This window comes from Tamandua tetradactyla, chromosome 1, assembly GCF_023851605.1.
Source record: "Tamandua tetradactyla isolate mTamTet1 chromosome 1, mTamTet1.pri, whole genome shotgun sequence".
Taxonomy (NCBI): domain Eukaryota; kingdom Metazoa; phylum Chordata; class Mammalia; order Pilosa; family Myrmecophagidae; genus Tamandua; species Tamandua tetradactyla.
The window spans coordinates 200,726,708-200,740,344 of NC_135327.1; the positions used below are offsets into that span (position 1 = coordinate 200,726,708).

Sequence of the window (13,637 nt, forward strand, 5' to 3'; positions counted from 1 at the left end):
TGAATGAAAATCCATTTGCTACCTGCAATGTGACAAGGAACTCAGCTCCCGAACATCAAAGGATCAATCCCTGTTTCCCCAGACCCCAAGGACTTGCAGGTGCCTTCCCCTGCACAGTATGGGCTTTTTCCTTTTTAATTTAAAACTTTAATTTTGCAACTCTAGACGAAGGGAATGTCAAGAGTATTTCTCCCAAAAAAATGTCGGTGGGGCCTGGGTGAGCATGACTGCAGAAGAAAGAAGGGCTAGGAAAGCCACATCATGCGTTTTCTTCTTTCATAGTTAGATCATGCAGATTCCAAAACTAGGGGCTAAGCAGGTCAAACCTTGGTTTTGGGGGGACTGTTTTTATTACCAGGATCAGAGGCCTCCCAAGCACTCATCATCTTTGTTTCACCACAGAGGGAATTTCACCAAGACCCTCTTCCAAGAGGATCAGCAAAGATGGAAGATGAAGATGAAATCTGCACCAGCCCATTTCTCTACCTGTCAGATGACCCACTTTAAAAAAAAAAACAAGAACAAATGGAGGCCACTGCCACCTGCGCTGCAGCTTTTAAGAGGCATGCTGACAGGGAACGAGTGGTGGCTGCAGCAGTCCCAAGAATAGTTCACACAGCAGCGATTTTCTATTTTGCACACATTATTTTGTATATACTGTACATGATGACTGCAGTGAGCAGTGCCTGTTCCCAGGGTGCTGGGGAAAAAACACAGATATCAGAGACACAGGCAACACAACCACAGAAACAAAGAGTACAGGCAAGAGCTGAACAGATGTGTCTCGCTCAAGTGCTGTCTGATAAGAATGAGTCAGACCTTGAAACCAAAGTTGAACAGCTTATAGAAGTGACAGAGAAATCAGGATGAATGCTTCCTGGTCCTACATGACTATAACGGAGATATATTGCATGAGGGAATTCATACCCAACTTCATGGGAGATCGGTGGGGCAGTGGTGGTGGGGAGAAGAAGACTATGGGGGGGGGGGGAGTTCAGAAAACAAAGAGGATAGAGATAAGTTAGAGAGAAGCAAGCAGTGGATGTGGAAACAACCACCGGAAAGGAAGAGGTGGTGATCATGGCAAAGTTTAGAGGCTAAGAGAATGGAGTGGAGTGCAATCAAGTGGACGAGTCTCTGGTCCATGGCAAGTGAGTGCCTGGTCAGGGATTTGGACATTGCAGAGGAAGAAGGACAGAAATGTTCTCAACCCAAGGCATGGGGACATTTAGTCCTGTAGCCTATTCAGATTCTCCATTAATAGAGAGCAGCAAGACAAAATAAGTAGTTTGGGAAGCTGTTCAAAATGGTGGCAATTAATGATCTGGAGTGCAGAAGAGCTGGCAAGGGAAGGCCAGACTGAAGGTCTATCAGGAACAAAGGTCTTGACTGCTCCTCTGTTCCAGCAGAGAATTATGTCACAACTGGTCAAAGGATCGATCTGGGAGTCTTGCTCTTCCCTGTCAAGTGTCAGATGTCAGCTTCTTTGAATCTTCCCAACAGTAGGACTTCGGCTGAGGCCTTGTCTCCACAAATATCTAACACACCCATCAGATGGCACCAAGAACTGACAGCTCTACTGCTGTTAACACCTATCCTCCTTAGAGTTTGTCATCCATCCTTGGTTCAGGATTTGGAAGGCTTGCACCTTCAAAAATGGCAAACATTGCCAGTTAAAATGTTTGGGGCAATTTACCACCACCCAGAGCTTACAGAGGAATCGTAATAGTCCCTCCTAACAACCACTTCTTGGGACAGCATCCCAGCCCTCAGGCCTCAATCCTTCTGTCTTCCAAAACCTTCCCCAAATCCAGCCAGTTTAGTCAGCAACAACAGCACCAGCCTTGAGCAGCCACTGCTCCTCCTGCTGGATTGGAGTCCTTTCCATCCAGGTAAAATTTCAAGAATCAATACTCAAAGACAGCATCTCCACTGTCAAAAGCATGGTTGCGTCTGCCCACCAACCACAGCCCAAACACATCAGGCTGCCTCAACAGCAGGTACCTTCAGCTTCTAAGATCCTATCATCTGCAGTGGAAATGCTTGCTTCAGCAGATTTCACAGTATTAAATGTTCAGTTTGGTACCCTGGAATTTGAATCAGAACCTTTTCTCTCTGAATTTGGATCAGCTCCAACCAGTGAAAACAGTCATCAGATTCCATCAGCTTGTATTTGAAATCTTTAAGTGAATCTTTGACTATCTCTTGACCAATGGCCAGTGCAACACAGAATTCAACCTACAAAACTTCTGTCACTACCTCCTTCAGTCTGATCAGCTCCTCCCTGAGCTCCAGTGGCACAGTGATGCTGTCCTCCTATGAACAGAGTTCTGTGCATAACAGGATTGCACACCAGAGCTACACGAGTCAGCTCCCAGAACCTTCATGGAGGGACATGGTGGACATGGTGGTGGTAGAAGTCACAAGTTTCTCCATCCCAGCTCCAGAAACAATAGATCCCCACCCCTGCCCCCACCCAGCATTATCTCCTGTACTATACTTTTCCCCTCCGCACCCCAGCACACTACCTTGGAACATTTCTGGTCCCAGTCTGTAGACCTGGGAGCCCCTACTCTCAGCTCAACAGTTCAATCTCCAGCCAACAGGGTAATCTCTCCTCAAGTCTGTCTCACACAGGCCAGTGTGGAGAGCACCACTTCCTTCCAGTCTTCTGAACCTTCTGCACAGTAGCAACCTCTGCTCCCAGTGCCATGTCCTCAAGGGCCAGCCTGCCCAGCAGAATGGACACAGTGACAGTCCCTGCCTCTGTGAGACCACCACGAGTACACCCAAAAGCAGTACCAGGGCCACAGCACTGATGTTCTCAGGCAAAGTACTCCCCCAACCTGCCACAAGGGCTGTCTCCACTGCTGTACAACCAGGGCCTCAAGAGCCCCAGAAAACTCCTTCCCACCTACCCTGGCCTCAGGGGCTAGCACCTGGCTGGATCTGTTCCCTGATTATGACAAGCTCCAGGTGCTGCAGTCACAGCTGCCAATGGCTTACTAGGAAATTCCCTTGGCTTTGCCCACAGCCTTTGCCAGTCATAATGGGAACCTAGCTAATAAACCGTATCCAGGTGGTGTGTCAAAGCCTGACCTAAGTGATGCTGCATCACTTGCACCCTCCACCATGCTGACTTGACCACAGCAGAGCCAATCATATCTGTCACACAGCCCAGCAGCCCTTCCTGAATCTGTGCTAGAGCTGCACTGGCCTTCCAGCCGGAGCCCACCATGTCTGCCCCCCTACATCAGCCAAGCAGCCCAGTGTGAACCTCAGCACCCAACCACCCCTTTCCAGGAGGCTGGTGGTTATGGCCAGCACAGCTACAGCACTGGTTATGATGACCTGACCCAAGGGATGCCGCTAGAGACTCTAGATCATCACAGGCACAAAACAAGTCTGCTGGTTCAGTGCCTGGCAGAGGAGTCTCAGTATCTGCAAGCACCTCTGACCTGCCTGAGATGTCTTGTTTCATCTACAAGACTGATGCTTTTGACAAGCAAGGATTTCATGGATGGACCTCTTTACCATTCAGCCTGCTCTCCGTCTTGGACTCCCACCAGGGCCTTGGCCCCTGAAGCAGCCCCTGACGGTGCACCCCCGCCATTCTCGCCCTTCCTGCCTGCACCGTTGGCCCCATTTTCAGCTACTGCACTACCACCTTTTGCAGGATCCCAAAGTGGTTCAAGTCAGCTCAGCCAGCCCAGTTCCTGCAGCCCCAAGGCTCAAACCTCCAAGCCTCCCTCCAGCAACCCTCCTGACTGGACAGACTGCACCCCGAGGAGAGAGTGGGCTGTGGCAGAGCTTCCTCTGGCCAGGAGGAACACACAGAGCTCATTTCTGGGAGCCCAAGTGCCTTTTTTGGAATACTAGAGATGTGGGACTTTGTCAGCTCAAGCCTCTGTGAAGAGCCTGCCTCTCAGACTGGTTGCAGTATGTGATGCATTTACGTGCGCATTTGTATATGTGATAGAAGTCCTGGGGGAGTGGGGCTGGGGCTGCCCTTAGCCAGGTCCGCTTTCCCCTCTCAAGCATTTTCTTGCTGCAGCAAATAAACCCTCCTCCCCTTAGCCTCAGGCTTTCAGTGTAGCCCCCTTGCCTGGGGTGTTACTGCCCCTGGAAGGGCTGGTTCAAGGCAACGTGGGTGTTGGGGTCAGGTACCAATGAAGACGCACCACTTACCATCCCCCTTGTAAACCATTATTTGAATTTTCACCCCTGTGTACTTACCTGACCCCTCTTTTTTGAGAAACTAGTCCTTTCATCCACTTCCCACCAAATCTTGATTTGGAAATAGCAGAGATGTCCCCTGGCACTACATACCACTGGGCAACTCTTCGTCTTAATGCAGCGAGGGCTTCTGCTTCTGGTCCTGTTTTGCCCCCGGAGACTTGCCTTCCTCTGGCTGACCATTTTTCAAATAATCTGAACTTAGGCTCAGATGTTCAGGCAGTCAGCTCCCCTTTAAAAATAAAAGCAGGCTTTCACATGAGTGAGAACGTGTCTCCAAGCAAAGGTTCCTCTATGCCGGGTGTCTTGAACAGGGTGGGCAGCTGTTTTAAGGGTTTTTTCTTTGGCCCAGCCTCCACCTAAAGAAGCTCTGAGTGCATGAATGCCGAATGGAATAGTTTATGCTGCATCCATTTATGTGGCTCTGGATAAAGGAGCGTTACTTTGAATTGGGTAATTTGAACGCCCCTCATTCAAGCTTGCTTCCATTCCCAGCAGAGATCTACAAAGCTTTAAAATCTGGAACCAGAACGTCAGTGAGATGTTATGGGCAACTGGTGTATAATTTTCAAGTCAGGCAAGTAAGGTGTACGCCAGGCTAGAACCCTGGGGAGGAATCAAGTCAGTGCAGTCAGCAAACAAATACGCCTTAAATGTGTACTCTCGGCAGAGATTCAAAGACAATTAGCCCTGCCCTCAACTTGCTTTCAGGGGGAAGAGATATAAACATAAGAAAAATTAAGTTAAGAACCTGAGGGAGGCTAAATGTCAAATTAATTCTATAAATGTCCAGAGGAGACAAACAGAAATGAACACACTACGGCGTGAGCGTCTGAGAAACAGCGAAATGAAGGCTGGTAGCACAATTATCGGTACCCTTTTTCCTCCTCTCCCCTGCCCCTATTTCTACTACCCCCACTTTTTTCTTGTTTCCTCTCCCCCCGCCCCCCACCTCAGCCCTAGACTTGACAATACCTATTGGTAGAAATGGTCATTATTTTGTTCCATTGGTCCTGCTGAGGTCTGAAGGAGGGGCCAAGAGGAAAGAGTAACAGGTATAGAGCCCTTACTAAGTGTTGTTTACATTATCTCATCATCGCAGCAACCCTATGATTACTATCCTTTCCCCATTTTAAGGAAGAAACAAGGCGCAGAGGGGTTCACTGACTTGAACAAGGCCACACAGCTAGCGTGTAGAAAATCTGGCCCACACCCAGATCCGCTCTGCTCTTAACCACCCAGACAGCTTCCTAAATCTGTTGTTGGTTGTTAGGTGGGTCACAACGCGTCACAGTACATTATAGTAAAAGTCCTTTGTTTTCTTAGGGAGCAACGTGTTCTACTATGAAAATGTGTTGTGGGTACTCTCTAGTCAACATTTTCCTGTGTCAATAGAGCTGTGCCTCTATTGACTATCTTTAAAATTAACATTTAGATTGTGGGTTTATTTTCTTTTAGGTAAATTTTAAGTTGAACTTATACTAGTTTTCTGGACAACCAGCTATCACCAGGCTCGATTGGCTTGTCACCGCTGCTTGTTGATCATTTCAACTATTTTGCCACATAGATGAATGGGTCCTTTTGACTATCTACAGGTAGATCGTCTAGATTCGGGGTTTTTTACCTAAGTTCTCTTTGCAAAGGGTATCCTGGTTAATTCATTATGCAAAAGGTAAAAGAGTTCATCTTTGCTGTTTAGTACTATTAATAAGTCTTTCATCTTTCCCTTGCGGTACTGAAGTGTCTAATGAGAAAGCAGTTGAACGTTTATATTTTACCCATTATGGAGGAAATCTTCTAATATGTTGTTAAAGACACCTCCCGGCTTTTTAATTGCAGTGTATGAAACGTGCTTTAGTTTTTTGTGATAATTTGGGGGCCATTTATTATGGGAGAGGGCAAGGACGGCCTCACCACAGCTAGGTTTGTGCAGTCCTACGGGGAAGACAGGAGGTTTCAGGAACGAGAGTCACTGGTGGGAACAGGCAGGTGTTGAGGCCAAGGGATCCCAGAGAGGCTGGCACTGCCGCCTGGATGGTGGATGGAAACAGATGGATGGAGGCCATGTCCCCAGCAGGGATTAAGACTCATTAGATCAAAGCCCGAGGAAAAGGAGAAGCAGGAGCCAGGGTCAGGGTTTAAGACAACAGCTGGAATCCCTCTCAGAATGGGGTAGGGGGCTAATGGCATGTGGGGCCAACTGTGACCTTTTATCTGGGAAATCTGGTCAAAAGCTTCCTTTACCGACTCTACCTTCAGGGGTGGATAAAAGGCTGGGTCCTGTTCACAAGGTGGGTGGTTGTACCTTCACCTGCCGCCTTCCCATCTATCCTCATCCACGTGGAATGGCAAGGCATCCCTTCATGACAGGTGGTACCGCGCAGTGGTTATCAACACAGATTCCGGAGCCAAACTGGTTACCACTCCAGGCTCTGCCACTTACCAGGTTAGAACACCCTGGGCAAGTTACCAAAACTCACAGTGCCTTCGTTTTCTCACCTGTAAAAGGAGAAGAAGAGTAGGACCTTCCCTACAGGGTTGTTGTGGGGTTGCATTAATAAACACAAAGTACCAAGAATGCTGCCTGGCCCATAGGAAATGCCACACAAGTATTAATTATTAATATTATCTAACACGGCTTCCTTCTTCCAGGTCCATACATGGGATCCTGATAGCTGATCGTCTGATCTTCCTAGGATTTCATTTCCAAATCTATAAAATGAAGATGCATGCATGGCACAAAACAAAGCTCTCCGAAAGCGATCCCTCCACTTCTCCTTCCTGTTCCGCTGCCTGTTTTGACACCACTGTGCAGTCTGCTTCCATCCCCAGAACCGACTTCTCCGCCGCGTCGGCCCTCTGAGGCTCTTCTGTACTGTCTTGCTTGCTTGACATTTTACATCACAAAGCACCACGTACTTGGAGTGCTGGGAGATGGGGAGATTCTTGTTTCTGGGAGGAACAGAGACAGCGCAGGCTCTCTTGGGTGGGAGGATGTGGTCACGGAGACGTCAGGACTAGGAGAGGATGGGGTGGGGGCGGGGTGGAGACCAATCCACACCAGGAATGGGAAAGACTATCCTAGGCAGTGTTGCCCTCAGACCCCCAAAGTTATAGAAAGGGTGAGTCTTATGAGATGTGGCTACAGAGCATAATGATCTGGGAGATACATATATACATACATACATATATATATATATATCCATATACATTTCCTCCCCACACTTGGGTATTCATTCATACGTACGGGAAAACACTTCAACATGAGAGGTGCATCCCAGCTGGACAAACACAAATTGAACACTTCACACATGTCAGCCACTGCCCTGGACACCTGGAGGTCAAAGCCCTGGGCTCAAGGAGCTCAGAGTTAAAAGGTAGACATGAGCAGGTCATTTCAGTACAGCATGGAGAATTCTAAACAGCCTGTTAGTTTAGAATTTAGAGCCCCTTTTAAGTTAAATGGGCTGTGCTTGAGAGCCGCTGCTCTGAGTAAAGAACTTTATAGGAAGCTCTTGGGGACACTAAAGTTCTAATACCTTTGCATATCCTCCAATCCACCATGCAATGCTTGAGCCAAAGTCACTGCTTTGTAAATACTTGTTAATCGCTGATACTCAGAAATCTGTGGTCCAAGCAACATTTCTCTTAGGGCTCTATCCAGCCATATGTGAAATAGTCACAGTTCAAAGATTAGTTGGTTAAATCTGAAGCTCTCACAGACATCCTTTGATCACTTTCATAGTTTAAAATTCATCAAAGTGCAGAGATGTCCTTGGCAGGGCCTCATACTGGGAGGGTAGGACTATAACCATGTACAGTGGGGAGGAAGTCAAACGTACCTTGGAGGATGCCAAGGGTCACTTCGGGCTTAGCAAGAGAGCAAAAACATATTCTGCTCGATTATTTTCAGATATTTATACTTTTCAGCACACTCTCTCATCTCTTTTTTAAATCTGGGCCTCACTCTCTAATGAGATAGGTAGGATAGACTGATTATCTTCACCTTACAGGCAAGTAACCAGAGAGCGAATCACAGAGCAGAACTAAGCTCAGGGGGCTAAGCGGGTCCAGTATGATTTCACACACAGAAGGGGGCAGCACGGCATGGTGGTTCCTCCATCAAACTCCAGCCACTTCCTAGTTGTGCAGCCTTGGAAGAGTTATTTAAGTTCTTTATGCCTCAGTTTCCTCATGTGTAAAGTGGAGATAATAAATGTAACTATCTCATTGAGTCCCAATCCTTTGTGGAAAGGATTAAATAAAATAATCCATGTAAAGAGCTTAAAAGGCACCTGGCAGGCAGTAAGCATGAAATAAACGTTTATTGATGTCATAAAATGCAGCATCTGGTACCACCCATTTCCCAGCCACTGTCCACCTCTCCCTGGTGGCTGAGAAGCAGATTCTTCCTGTATTCTAGGTAATTTTGCTAGGATTCGGCAAGAATTCCAGCAGACCCAAGGGAACACTTTGGGGGGGGGGGACCTCCAAAGAACAGGTAACTCCAGGAGGTGCCTCTAACCCATAAACTAGGGTTTCAGCTCACCAGCCTGGAAACCTGCTGACGGAAGCAAGGAGACCGCATCCAACCTGCGACGATCCTGTCTTGGAGAGTTTTCTATTTCCTAGTCTTTGTCAACCGAACAAAGGCATTTACTGCTCTCTGCACCTGGGAACTGTATCATAGGAAGCGGAGGCGAAGGGAAGGAAAATGAAACATAATCTGATCAGTGGTTATTGGCGGAGAGTAAAAGAACAAACTCCCCTTTGTATTTTCTGGCTCCGTGTGCGAGGATGATAAAGCGAGCCAGGAGAACAGGAAAACAATTTCGTAACCTACTCCCCTCCCCATTCCCTTTTCCGAGGCGAAATGACCGCGCTGCGCGGCTGTCGGAACTCAGCGGCCCCTCTGCCCCTGCGCGGCAAGACCCGGCCGAGGGTGGGACGAGGTGGGGGTCCGGGGCGGCGGGGCCTAGTGGAACTACTCGTGGGCCAGGCCCGATCCTGTCCTGGGGGCCGCCAGAAGCGCAAAGGTCTCGCCCGCCGCGTCCGGCCGATGGCACCCACGGACCCCCCAGATTCTCGAGAAGTCTGTGCCCCTAGCCCCGTCCTCCCCAGAGCCGAAGGAGCCCTCTGTGTGGGCGCCACCCAACACTTCAGTCGGTTTGGGGGGAGGAGGGATGTGGCGAGGAGTCAGAATGGGTGGAACCGCCGCGACCAAAGCCACGTCGGGGTCCCCTGGGCCCCCCCAAAGGCCCGCCTTTCCTCTCACCCACCCCTCCTAACCCCGGCCTAATACACATGGGCGTTACCCGTGGGGACCTACGTTTGAATAGAATACGGCTACTTGTCCGGAATTTGTTTGAAAACACGTTCTAGCGCGAAGGCAAGTCTGGCTCTTGACTTGGCCGAGAGTTTAGGGCAGGGGACGAGGCGGGGTGGGGTGGGGTGGGGAAGGCAGTGAGGGTGCAGGAAAACGTGCGTTCGGAAAGAACTCGGGTGGGCTTCTTGGAAGCGATGAGGGGTCTTTCTTGTGATCTTGGAACAGCAGCCAATACTTACAAATTGGGCGCAAACTGAGCGGGTCTCCAGCTCGGTTCAGAAGCCCCAATTCTATTTGCAGCCGTCCCCCCGCGGCCCGCGCTGAAAGGCTCACTCGCTCGCCGCCCTTTGGTCCATCCTTGGCACGCGGGGACGCTCACTTTCCAAATTCGGGAGCCGTGGGTAAGTGCACCCGAGGGGCAGGTGACTAAGCCTTTGCGTAGAAGCCCGGCCCGCCGCAGCTGACTTGCGGCGTAGCTCCTCACCGGGGAGTGGAGCTGGAGACTCCCCACCGCCCCAGCACACAGAGGCTGGAGGTCTGGCTGGAAGCCTTGCTCTGCGAAAGGGTCTCCAGCGCGCCCCCTGCCGGAAAGCACCGGCTGAGGGCAACGCACGTCCCCTTGGCGCGCTTCCTGAATGGGATCTGGTCCTGCTGCAAAGAGAAGAGGAACGTGTGTTTCCGTTACTAAAGACATCCGCTTTAGGAACGAAATCTCTCAAATTGGGTGGGAGTGAAGCGTGGCCAGTGCTTCCCTCTAAGTAGTGTTTAGCCAAAAGAGAAGGATTAAGGACTTCTGCCCGTTCTCCTTTACCCCAGCAAAGCAGGTATCCTTTGCTCGCCCCTCCTGGGGCCTCCCACCAAAAATCAGACCTCCTGCTGGGTCCACCTCTCCAGATAAACCTTTAGATTTCCGGGTATTTGCAATCCGTAAGAACTTCAAGGATAGCAAAAACAAAAACTGGATTCTTAAGACACTTTGGCTCCACATGTCCACCTGGCACGTGAGAGGAAGGGCCTGCTCCCCTAAAAAAGATAAAGGGATACCCGTGCAAACAGACAGAAATTAGTCATTGGGTTAGGGCATTCCCGCGTCCAAATTCACTACAAAATTCGTGTCTTTCCTTCCACACTAGGAACCAAATGAAAATCGCCCCCTCCCCTACACATACCCTGACATTTTGCAAATTACATTTGTTGGTTTTCCGCGTCTCTCATTTTGAAGCGCTTGATTACGATCCAGTGTTCTTTCCCTTATGCCACCCCTCCTGCATCCCACTCTTCTTTTTCCCCCAATACAGTCCCTTCCCTTTTGACCCTCCCGAGCAAAAACTGCCCCTCGGAGGATGGTGCAAATTCGGCGACCACAAGCTTCTCGCCCGCGCCGAAGACCCGAATCTCAGAAACTGTGAACTGAGTTTAACTGCTCAAGCTTCCTCGCAGACGTTTTCAACCCTCCGAATACACAGATTCATTTATTTATGTTTTTTAATGTAGTAAATGGGCAGCTAAATGAATTTCAATTTGTAATTTTTATGGTTAATTTGAAATCTTCGCTCTTGTTGGCTAATCCTGTTAGTTGGTGGCAAAACAAGGCGAAACTCGTGTACAACCACCGGTAATTCTAATAGGCATTTTATGTTAAATTACAGCTAACTGCCCGAACAAAAGGACGAGCCTGACTTCCAGGCTGAGCGGCGTTGGAGGGGTCAGCGCCGCCTTTGTGAAATGAGAACGAAAACGATCCCAAGACAGGAGAGTTCGCGCTCCCCGTAAGCCACACACGCCGGTTCCCGGCTTTGAAATTAAGAAGCCAAATTTGGCATCCCTATTATTTTATGTTAATGTCTCCTGTGCCTTAAATTCACGCCAGTCTCCGAGCTCCCCAGCCTGCGAGGCGGACTCCCCGCCTGCCTCCTGCGTTGGCCTGTGCGTGGAGGCGGGTCGTCCAGCCTCGCCCGGGATGTGGGGGTTTCAAGGGGCGCCCGGGCCACAGAGTGGGGACTGACGACCGCGTCCTTTCTTCCCGCCCTCGCTTCCTCTCTTTTTCCTTTCTTTTACTTCCTCTCTGCTATCCAAGTCGTTGCCCTTGGGGAACCGAAGAGGACTGGGGGTGGTAAAGGTGCGGCGCCCCTCCTTACCCTTCCACTCTCCCCCTCCCCAGTCTCCGGGCTCCCCAAGGTGGAGAGGTCACGACGCGGGCGTGTCCATTTCAGAAGCGCGTGGACTGGAGTTGGGCGCTTATTCCGCTCTGGCCGCGCCCAGCCGAGGTGGGCGGGCATCCCCTGACGACCCCGGACGGGGAGTCGGGCCGGGGAGCGAAACTGGCTCCTTTTGGGACTAGCGCCCGGCCGGGTGCGGCGTTTCTCTGCGCGGAGAGCGCTTGTGGGTGGGGGCGCTGGAGCGAGAGGTTCGGCTTGTTCGGCGCGTTGTCATCAGCGCTGTGTTTCTTGTCACTGGCGCCTGCTCGGTGCCGTTCCAGTGAGTTTGATTGAAACACGGTTGCATGAATGTGTAGAGCAGGGAACGCAGCGAGCGGGGGCGGGAGAGGAGCGAGAAAGGAGACCCGGGAGAGGGACGGGAGAACGGCGGCGCGCGGAGAGGGCGGGCGGGCAGCCCTGGGCCAGCTGGCCACCGCCGCGCGGTGCTGGGCAGGGACTGCTATTTTGAAATCCGGCGGCTGTCCCCCTCCGGGGCGCAGGATGCAAGGGTCAAGTGTCACTTCCTCTGCCAGTCAATCTCCAATATTCCTTGTAATGTTTTTAAATGGACGAATTCATTACGCGGGGACATGTGAATGGGGAAAGGCCTTGAGCGCGGGACTCGATCAATAGCATCCACTAATGGTTCATTTTGCACAGTGGAGCGCGGTATTGTGGAACCGGAAAGAAGAACCTAATCGATATTGTTTACCTTCCTCGCAGCGACGGGCTTTTAAAGGTCATTTAGGGAAGGTGGAAAAGTTCAGACACCTCAACAACTCCTAATTGTCTTCCTTCTTTCCCCTTCTACCAGTTTTCGCTTCTGCCTGGCTGCAACTTCATCCGGTTTCTAAAATGCAGTGCTTGGGGCTGCTAGGTGGATGGAGAAAACGGTCTCGTCGGAAAGACGCACGCACAGCCGAGCTGGTGCACACACGACACGCCTACGCCCGGTGCCCACGTGCTGGCAGCATATGCATCTCGGATCAACTAAACCCCACTTCAATTTTTCTAACAGTTTGGTACAGGAGGAGACGGTAATAAAGTCACTTTAGAAAACCAAGCCGACCCTTCTACATAAAGGGATGCTACAGAGGTAGAAAGCTAATAATAAATAAAATCGCTGCCTATCCCTCCCCATTGCTGTTTTTTTTTTAAGAGGGAGCATGAAGTAAAATTTAAAAGGAAAATATACCCTTATCCAATCTTGCCTGACTATAGTGGGACAAGATTGGGAATATGCAATGACCTGATGTATCTCAAGAACAACCACCCTCAGATTGAGGGAGAGAATATCAAAATTATCCAGAAAAGTCAGTCTTAGTTGTGGAGCACTGATTGCTTACCCAGAGTGGTTCTCCAGCTCGGAGACAGTGATGAAGGTAAAACAAACAAACAAATAAAAAACCACATCCGAGTGGTGTCTCCTGATAGTTTCAAAATGTTTGTGATAGGTAAAGTCACCTGAACGAATTACCTAGTGACATGCTAAATCCCAGAGTTTGGTTAGAGGAAGTGACTTGCTCCCCAGAAGCCCCTCCACCTTCTGCCCACAAAGGAAACCAGAAAGTGACGCCTCTTTCCATATAGGAAAGAGGAAGCAGGGGGTCAAAACATTGGTGGAATCAGGCTGCCAGGCAACACCGCTTATAACCTATTAAAACCTACGTTTTTACGGTTACATACGGCTATACACATATTATCTCTGCACATATCTTATAGAGAAAATGTGCATCGGATACCTGTAAAGCCCAAGCCCCCCTCAGCTGAAAAGAATGAACACTTCAATTCACTGTGGAACGTGCTGTAGGCATTTTATTAAAAGCGTTCATATCAGAAGTTAACCCAAAGTTTAGGGGAAGGGAGGGGACTTGGCA

At 49.8% G+C, this 13,637-nt stretch overlaps 1 long non-coding RNA gene and 1 pseudogene across 1 annotated transcript; both read left to right on the forward strand.

The window, feature by feature from the left end:
• The first annotated feature begins 663 nt into the window (after window positions 1-663).
• On the forward strand, window positions 664-7,099 carry LOC143682414 (ubiquitin-associated protein 2 pseudogene; annotated as a pseudogene).
• A 1,486-nt stretch (window positions 7,100-8,585) lies between these two features.
• On the forward strand, window positions 8,586-12,892 carry LOC143687815 (uncharacterized). Its single transcript, XR_013177691.1, has 4 exons — window positions 8,586-8,659; window positions 9,863-9,963; window positions 11,212-11,331; window positions 12,575-12,892. It is a non-coding gene; the product is annotated as an uncharacterized LOC143687815 (long non-coding RNA).
• The last annotated feature ends 745 nt before the right edge of the window (window positions 12,893-13,637 follow it).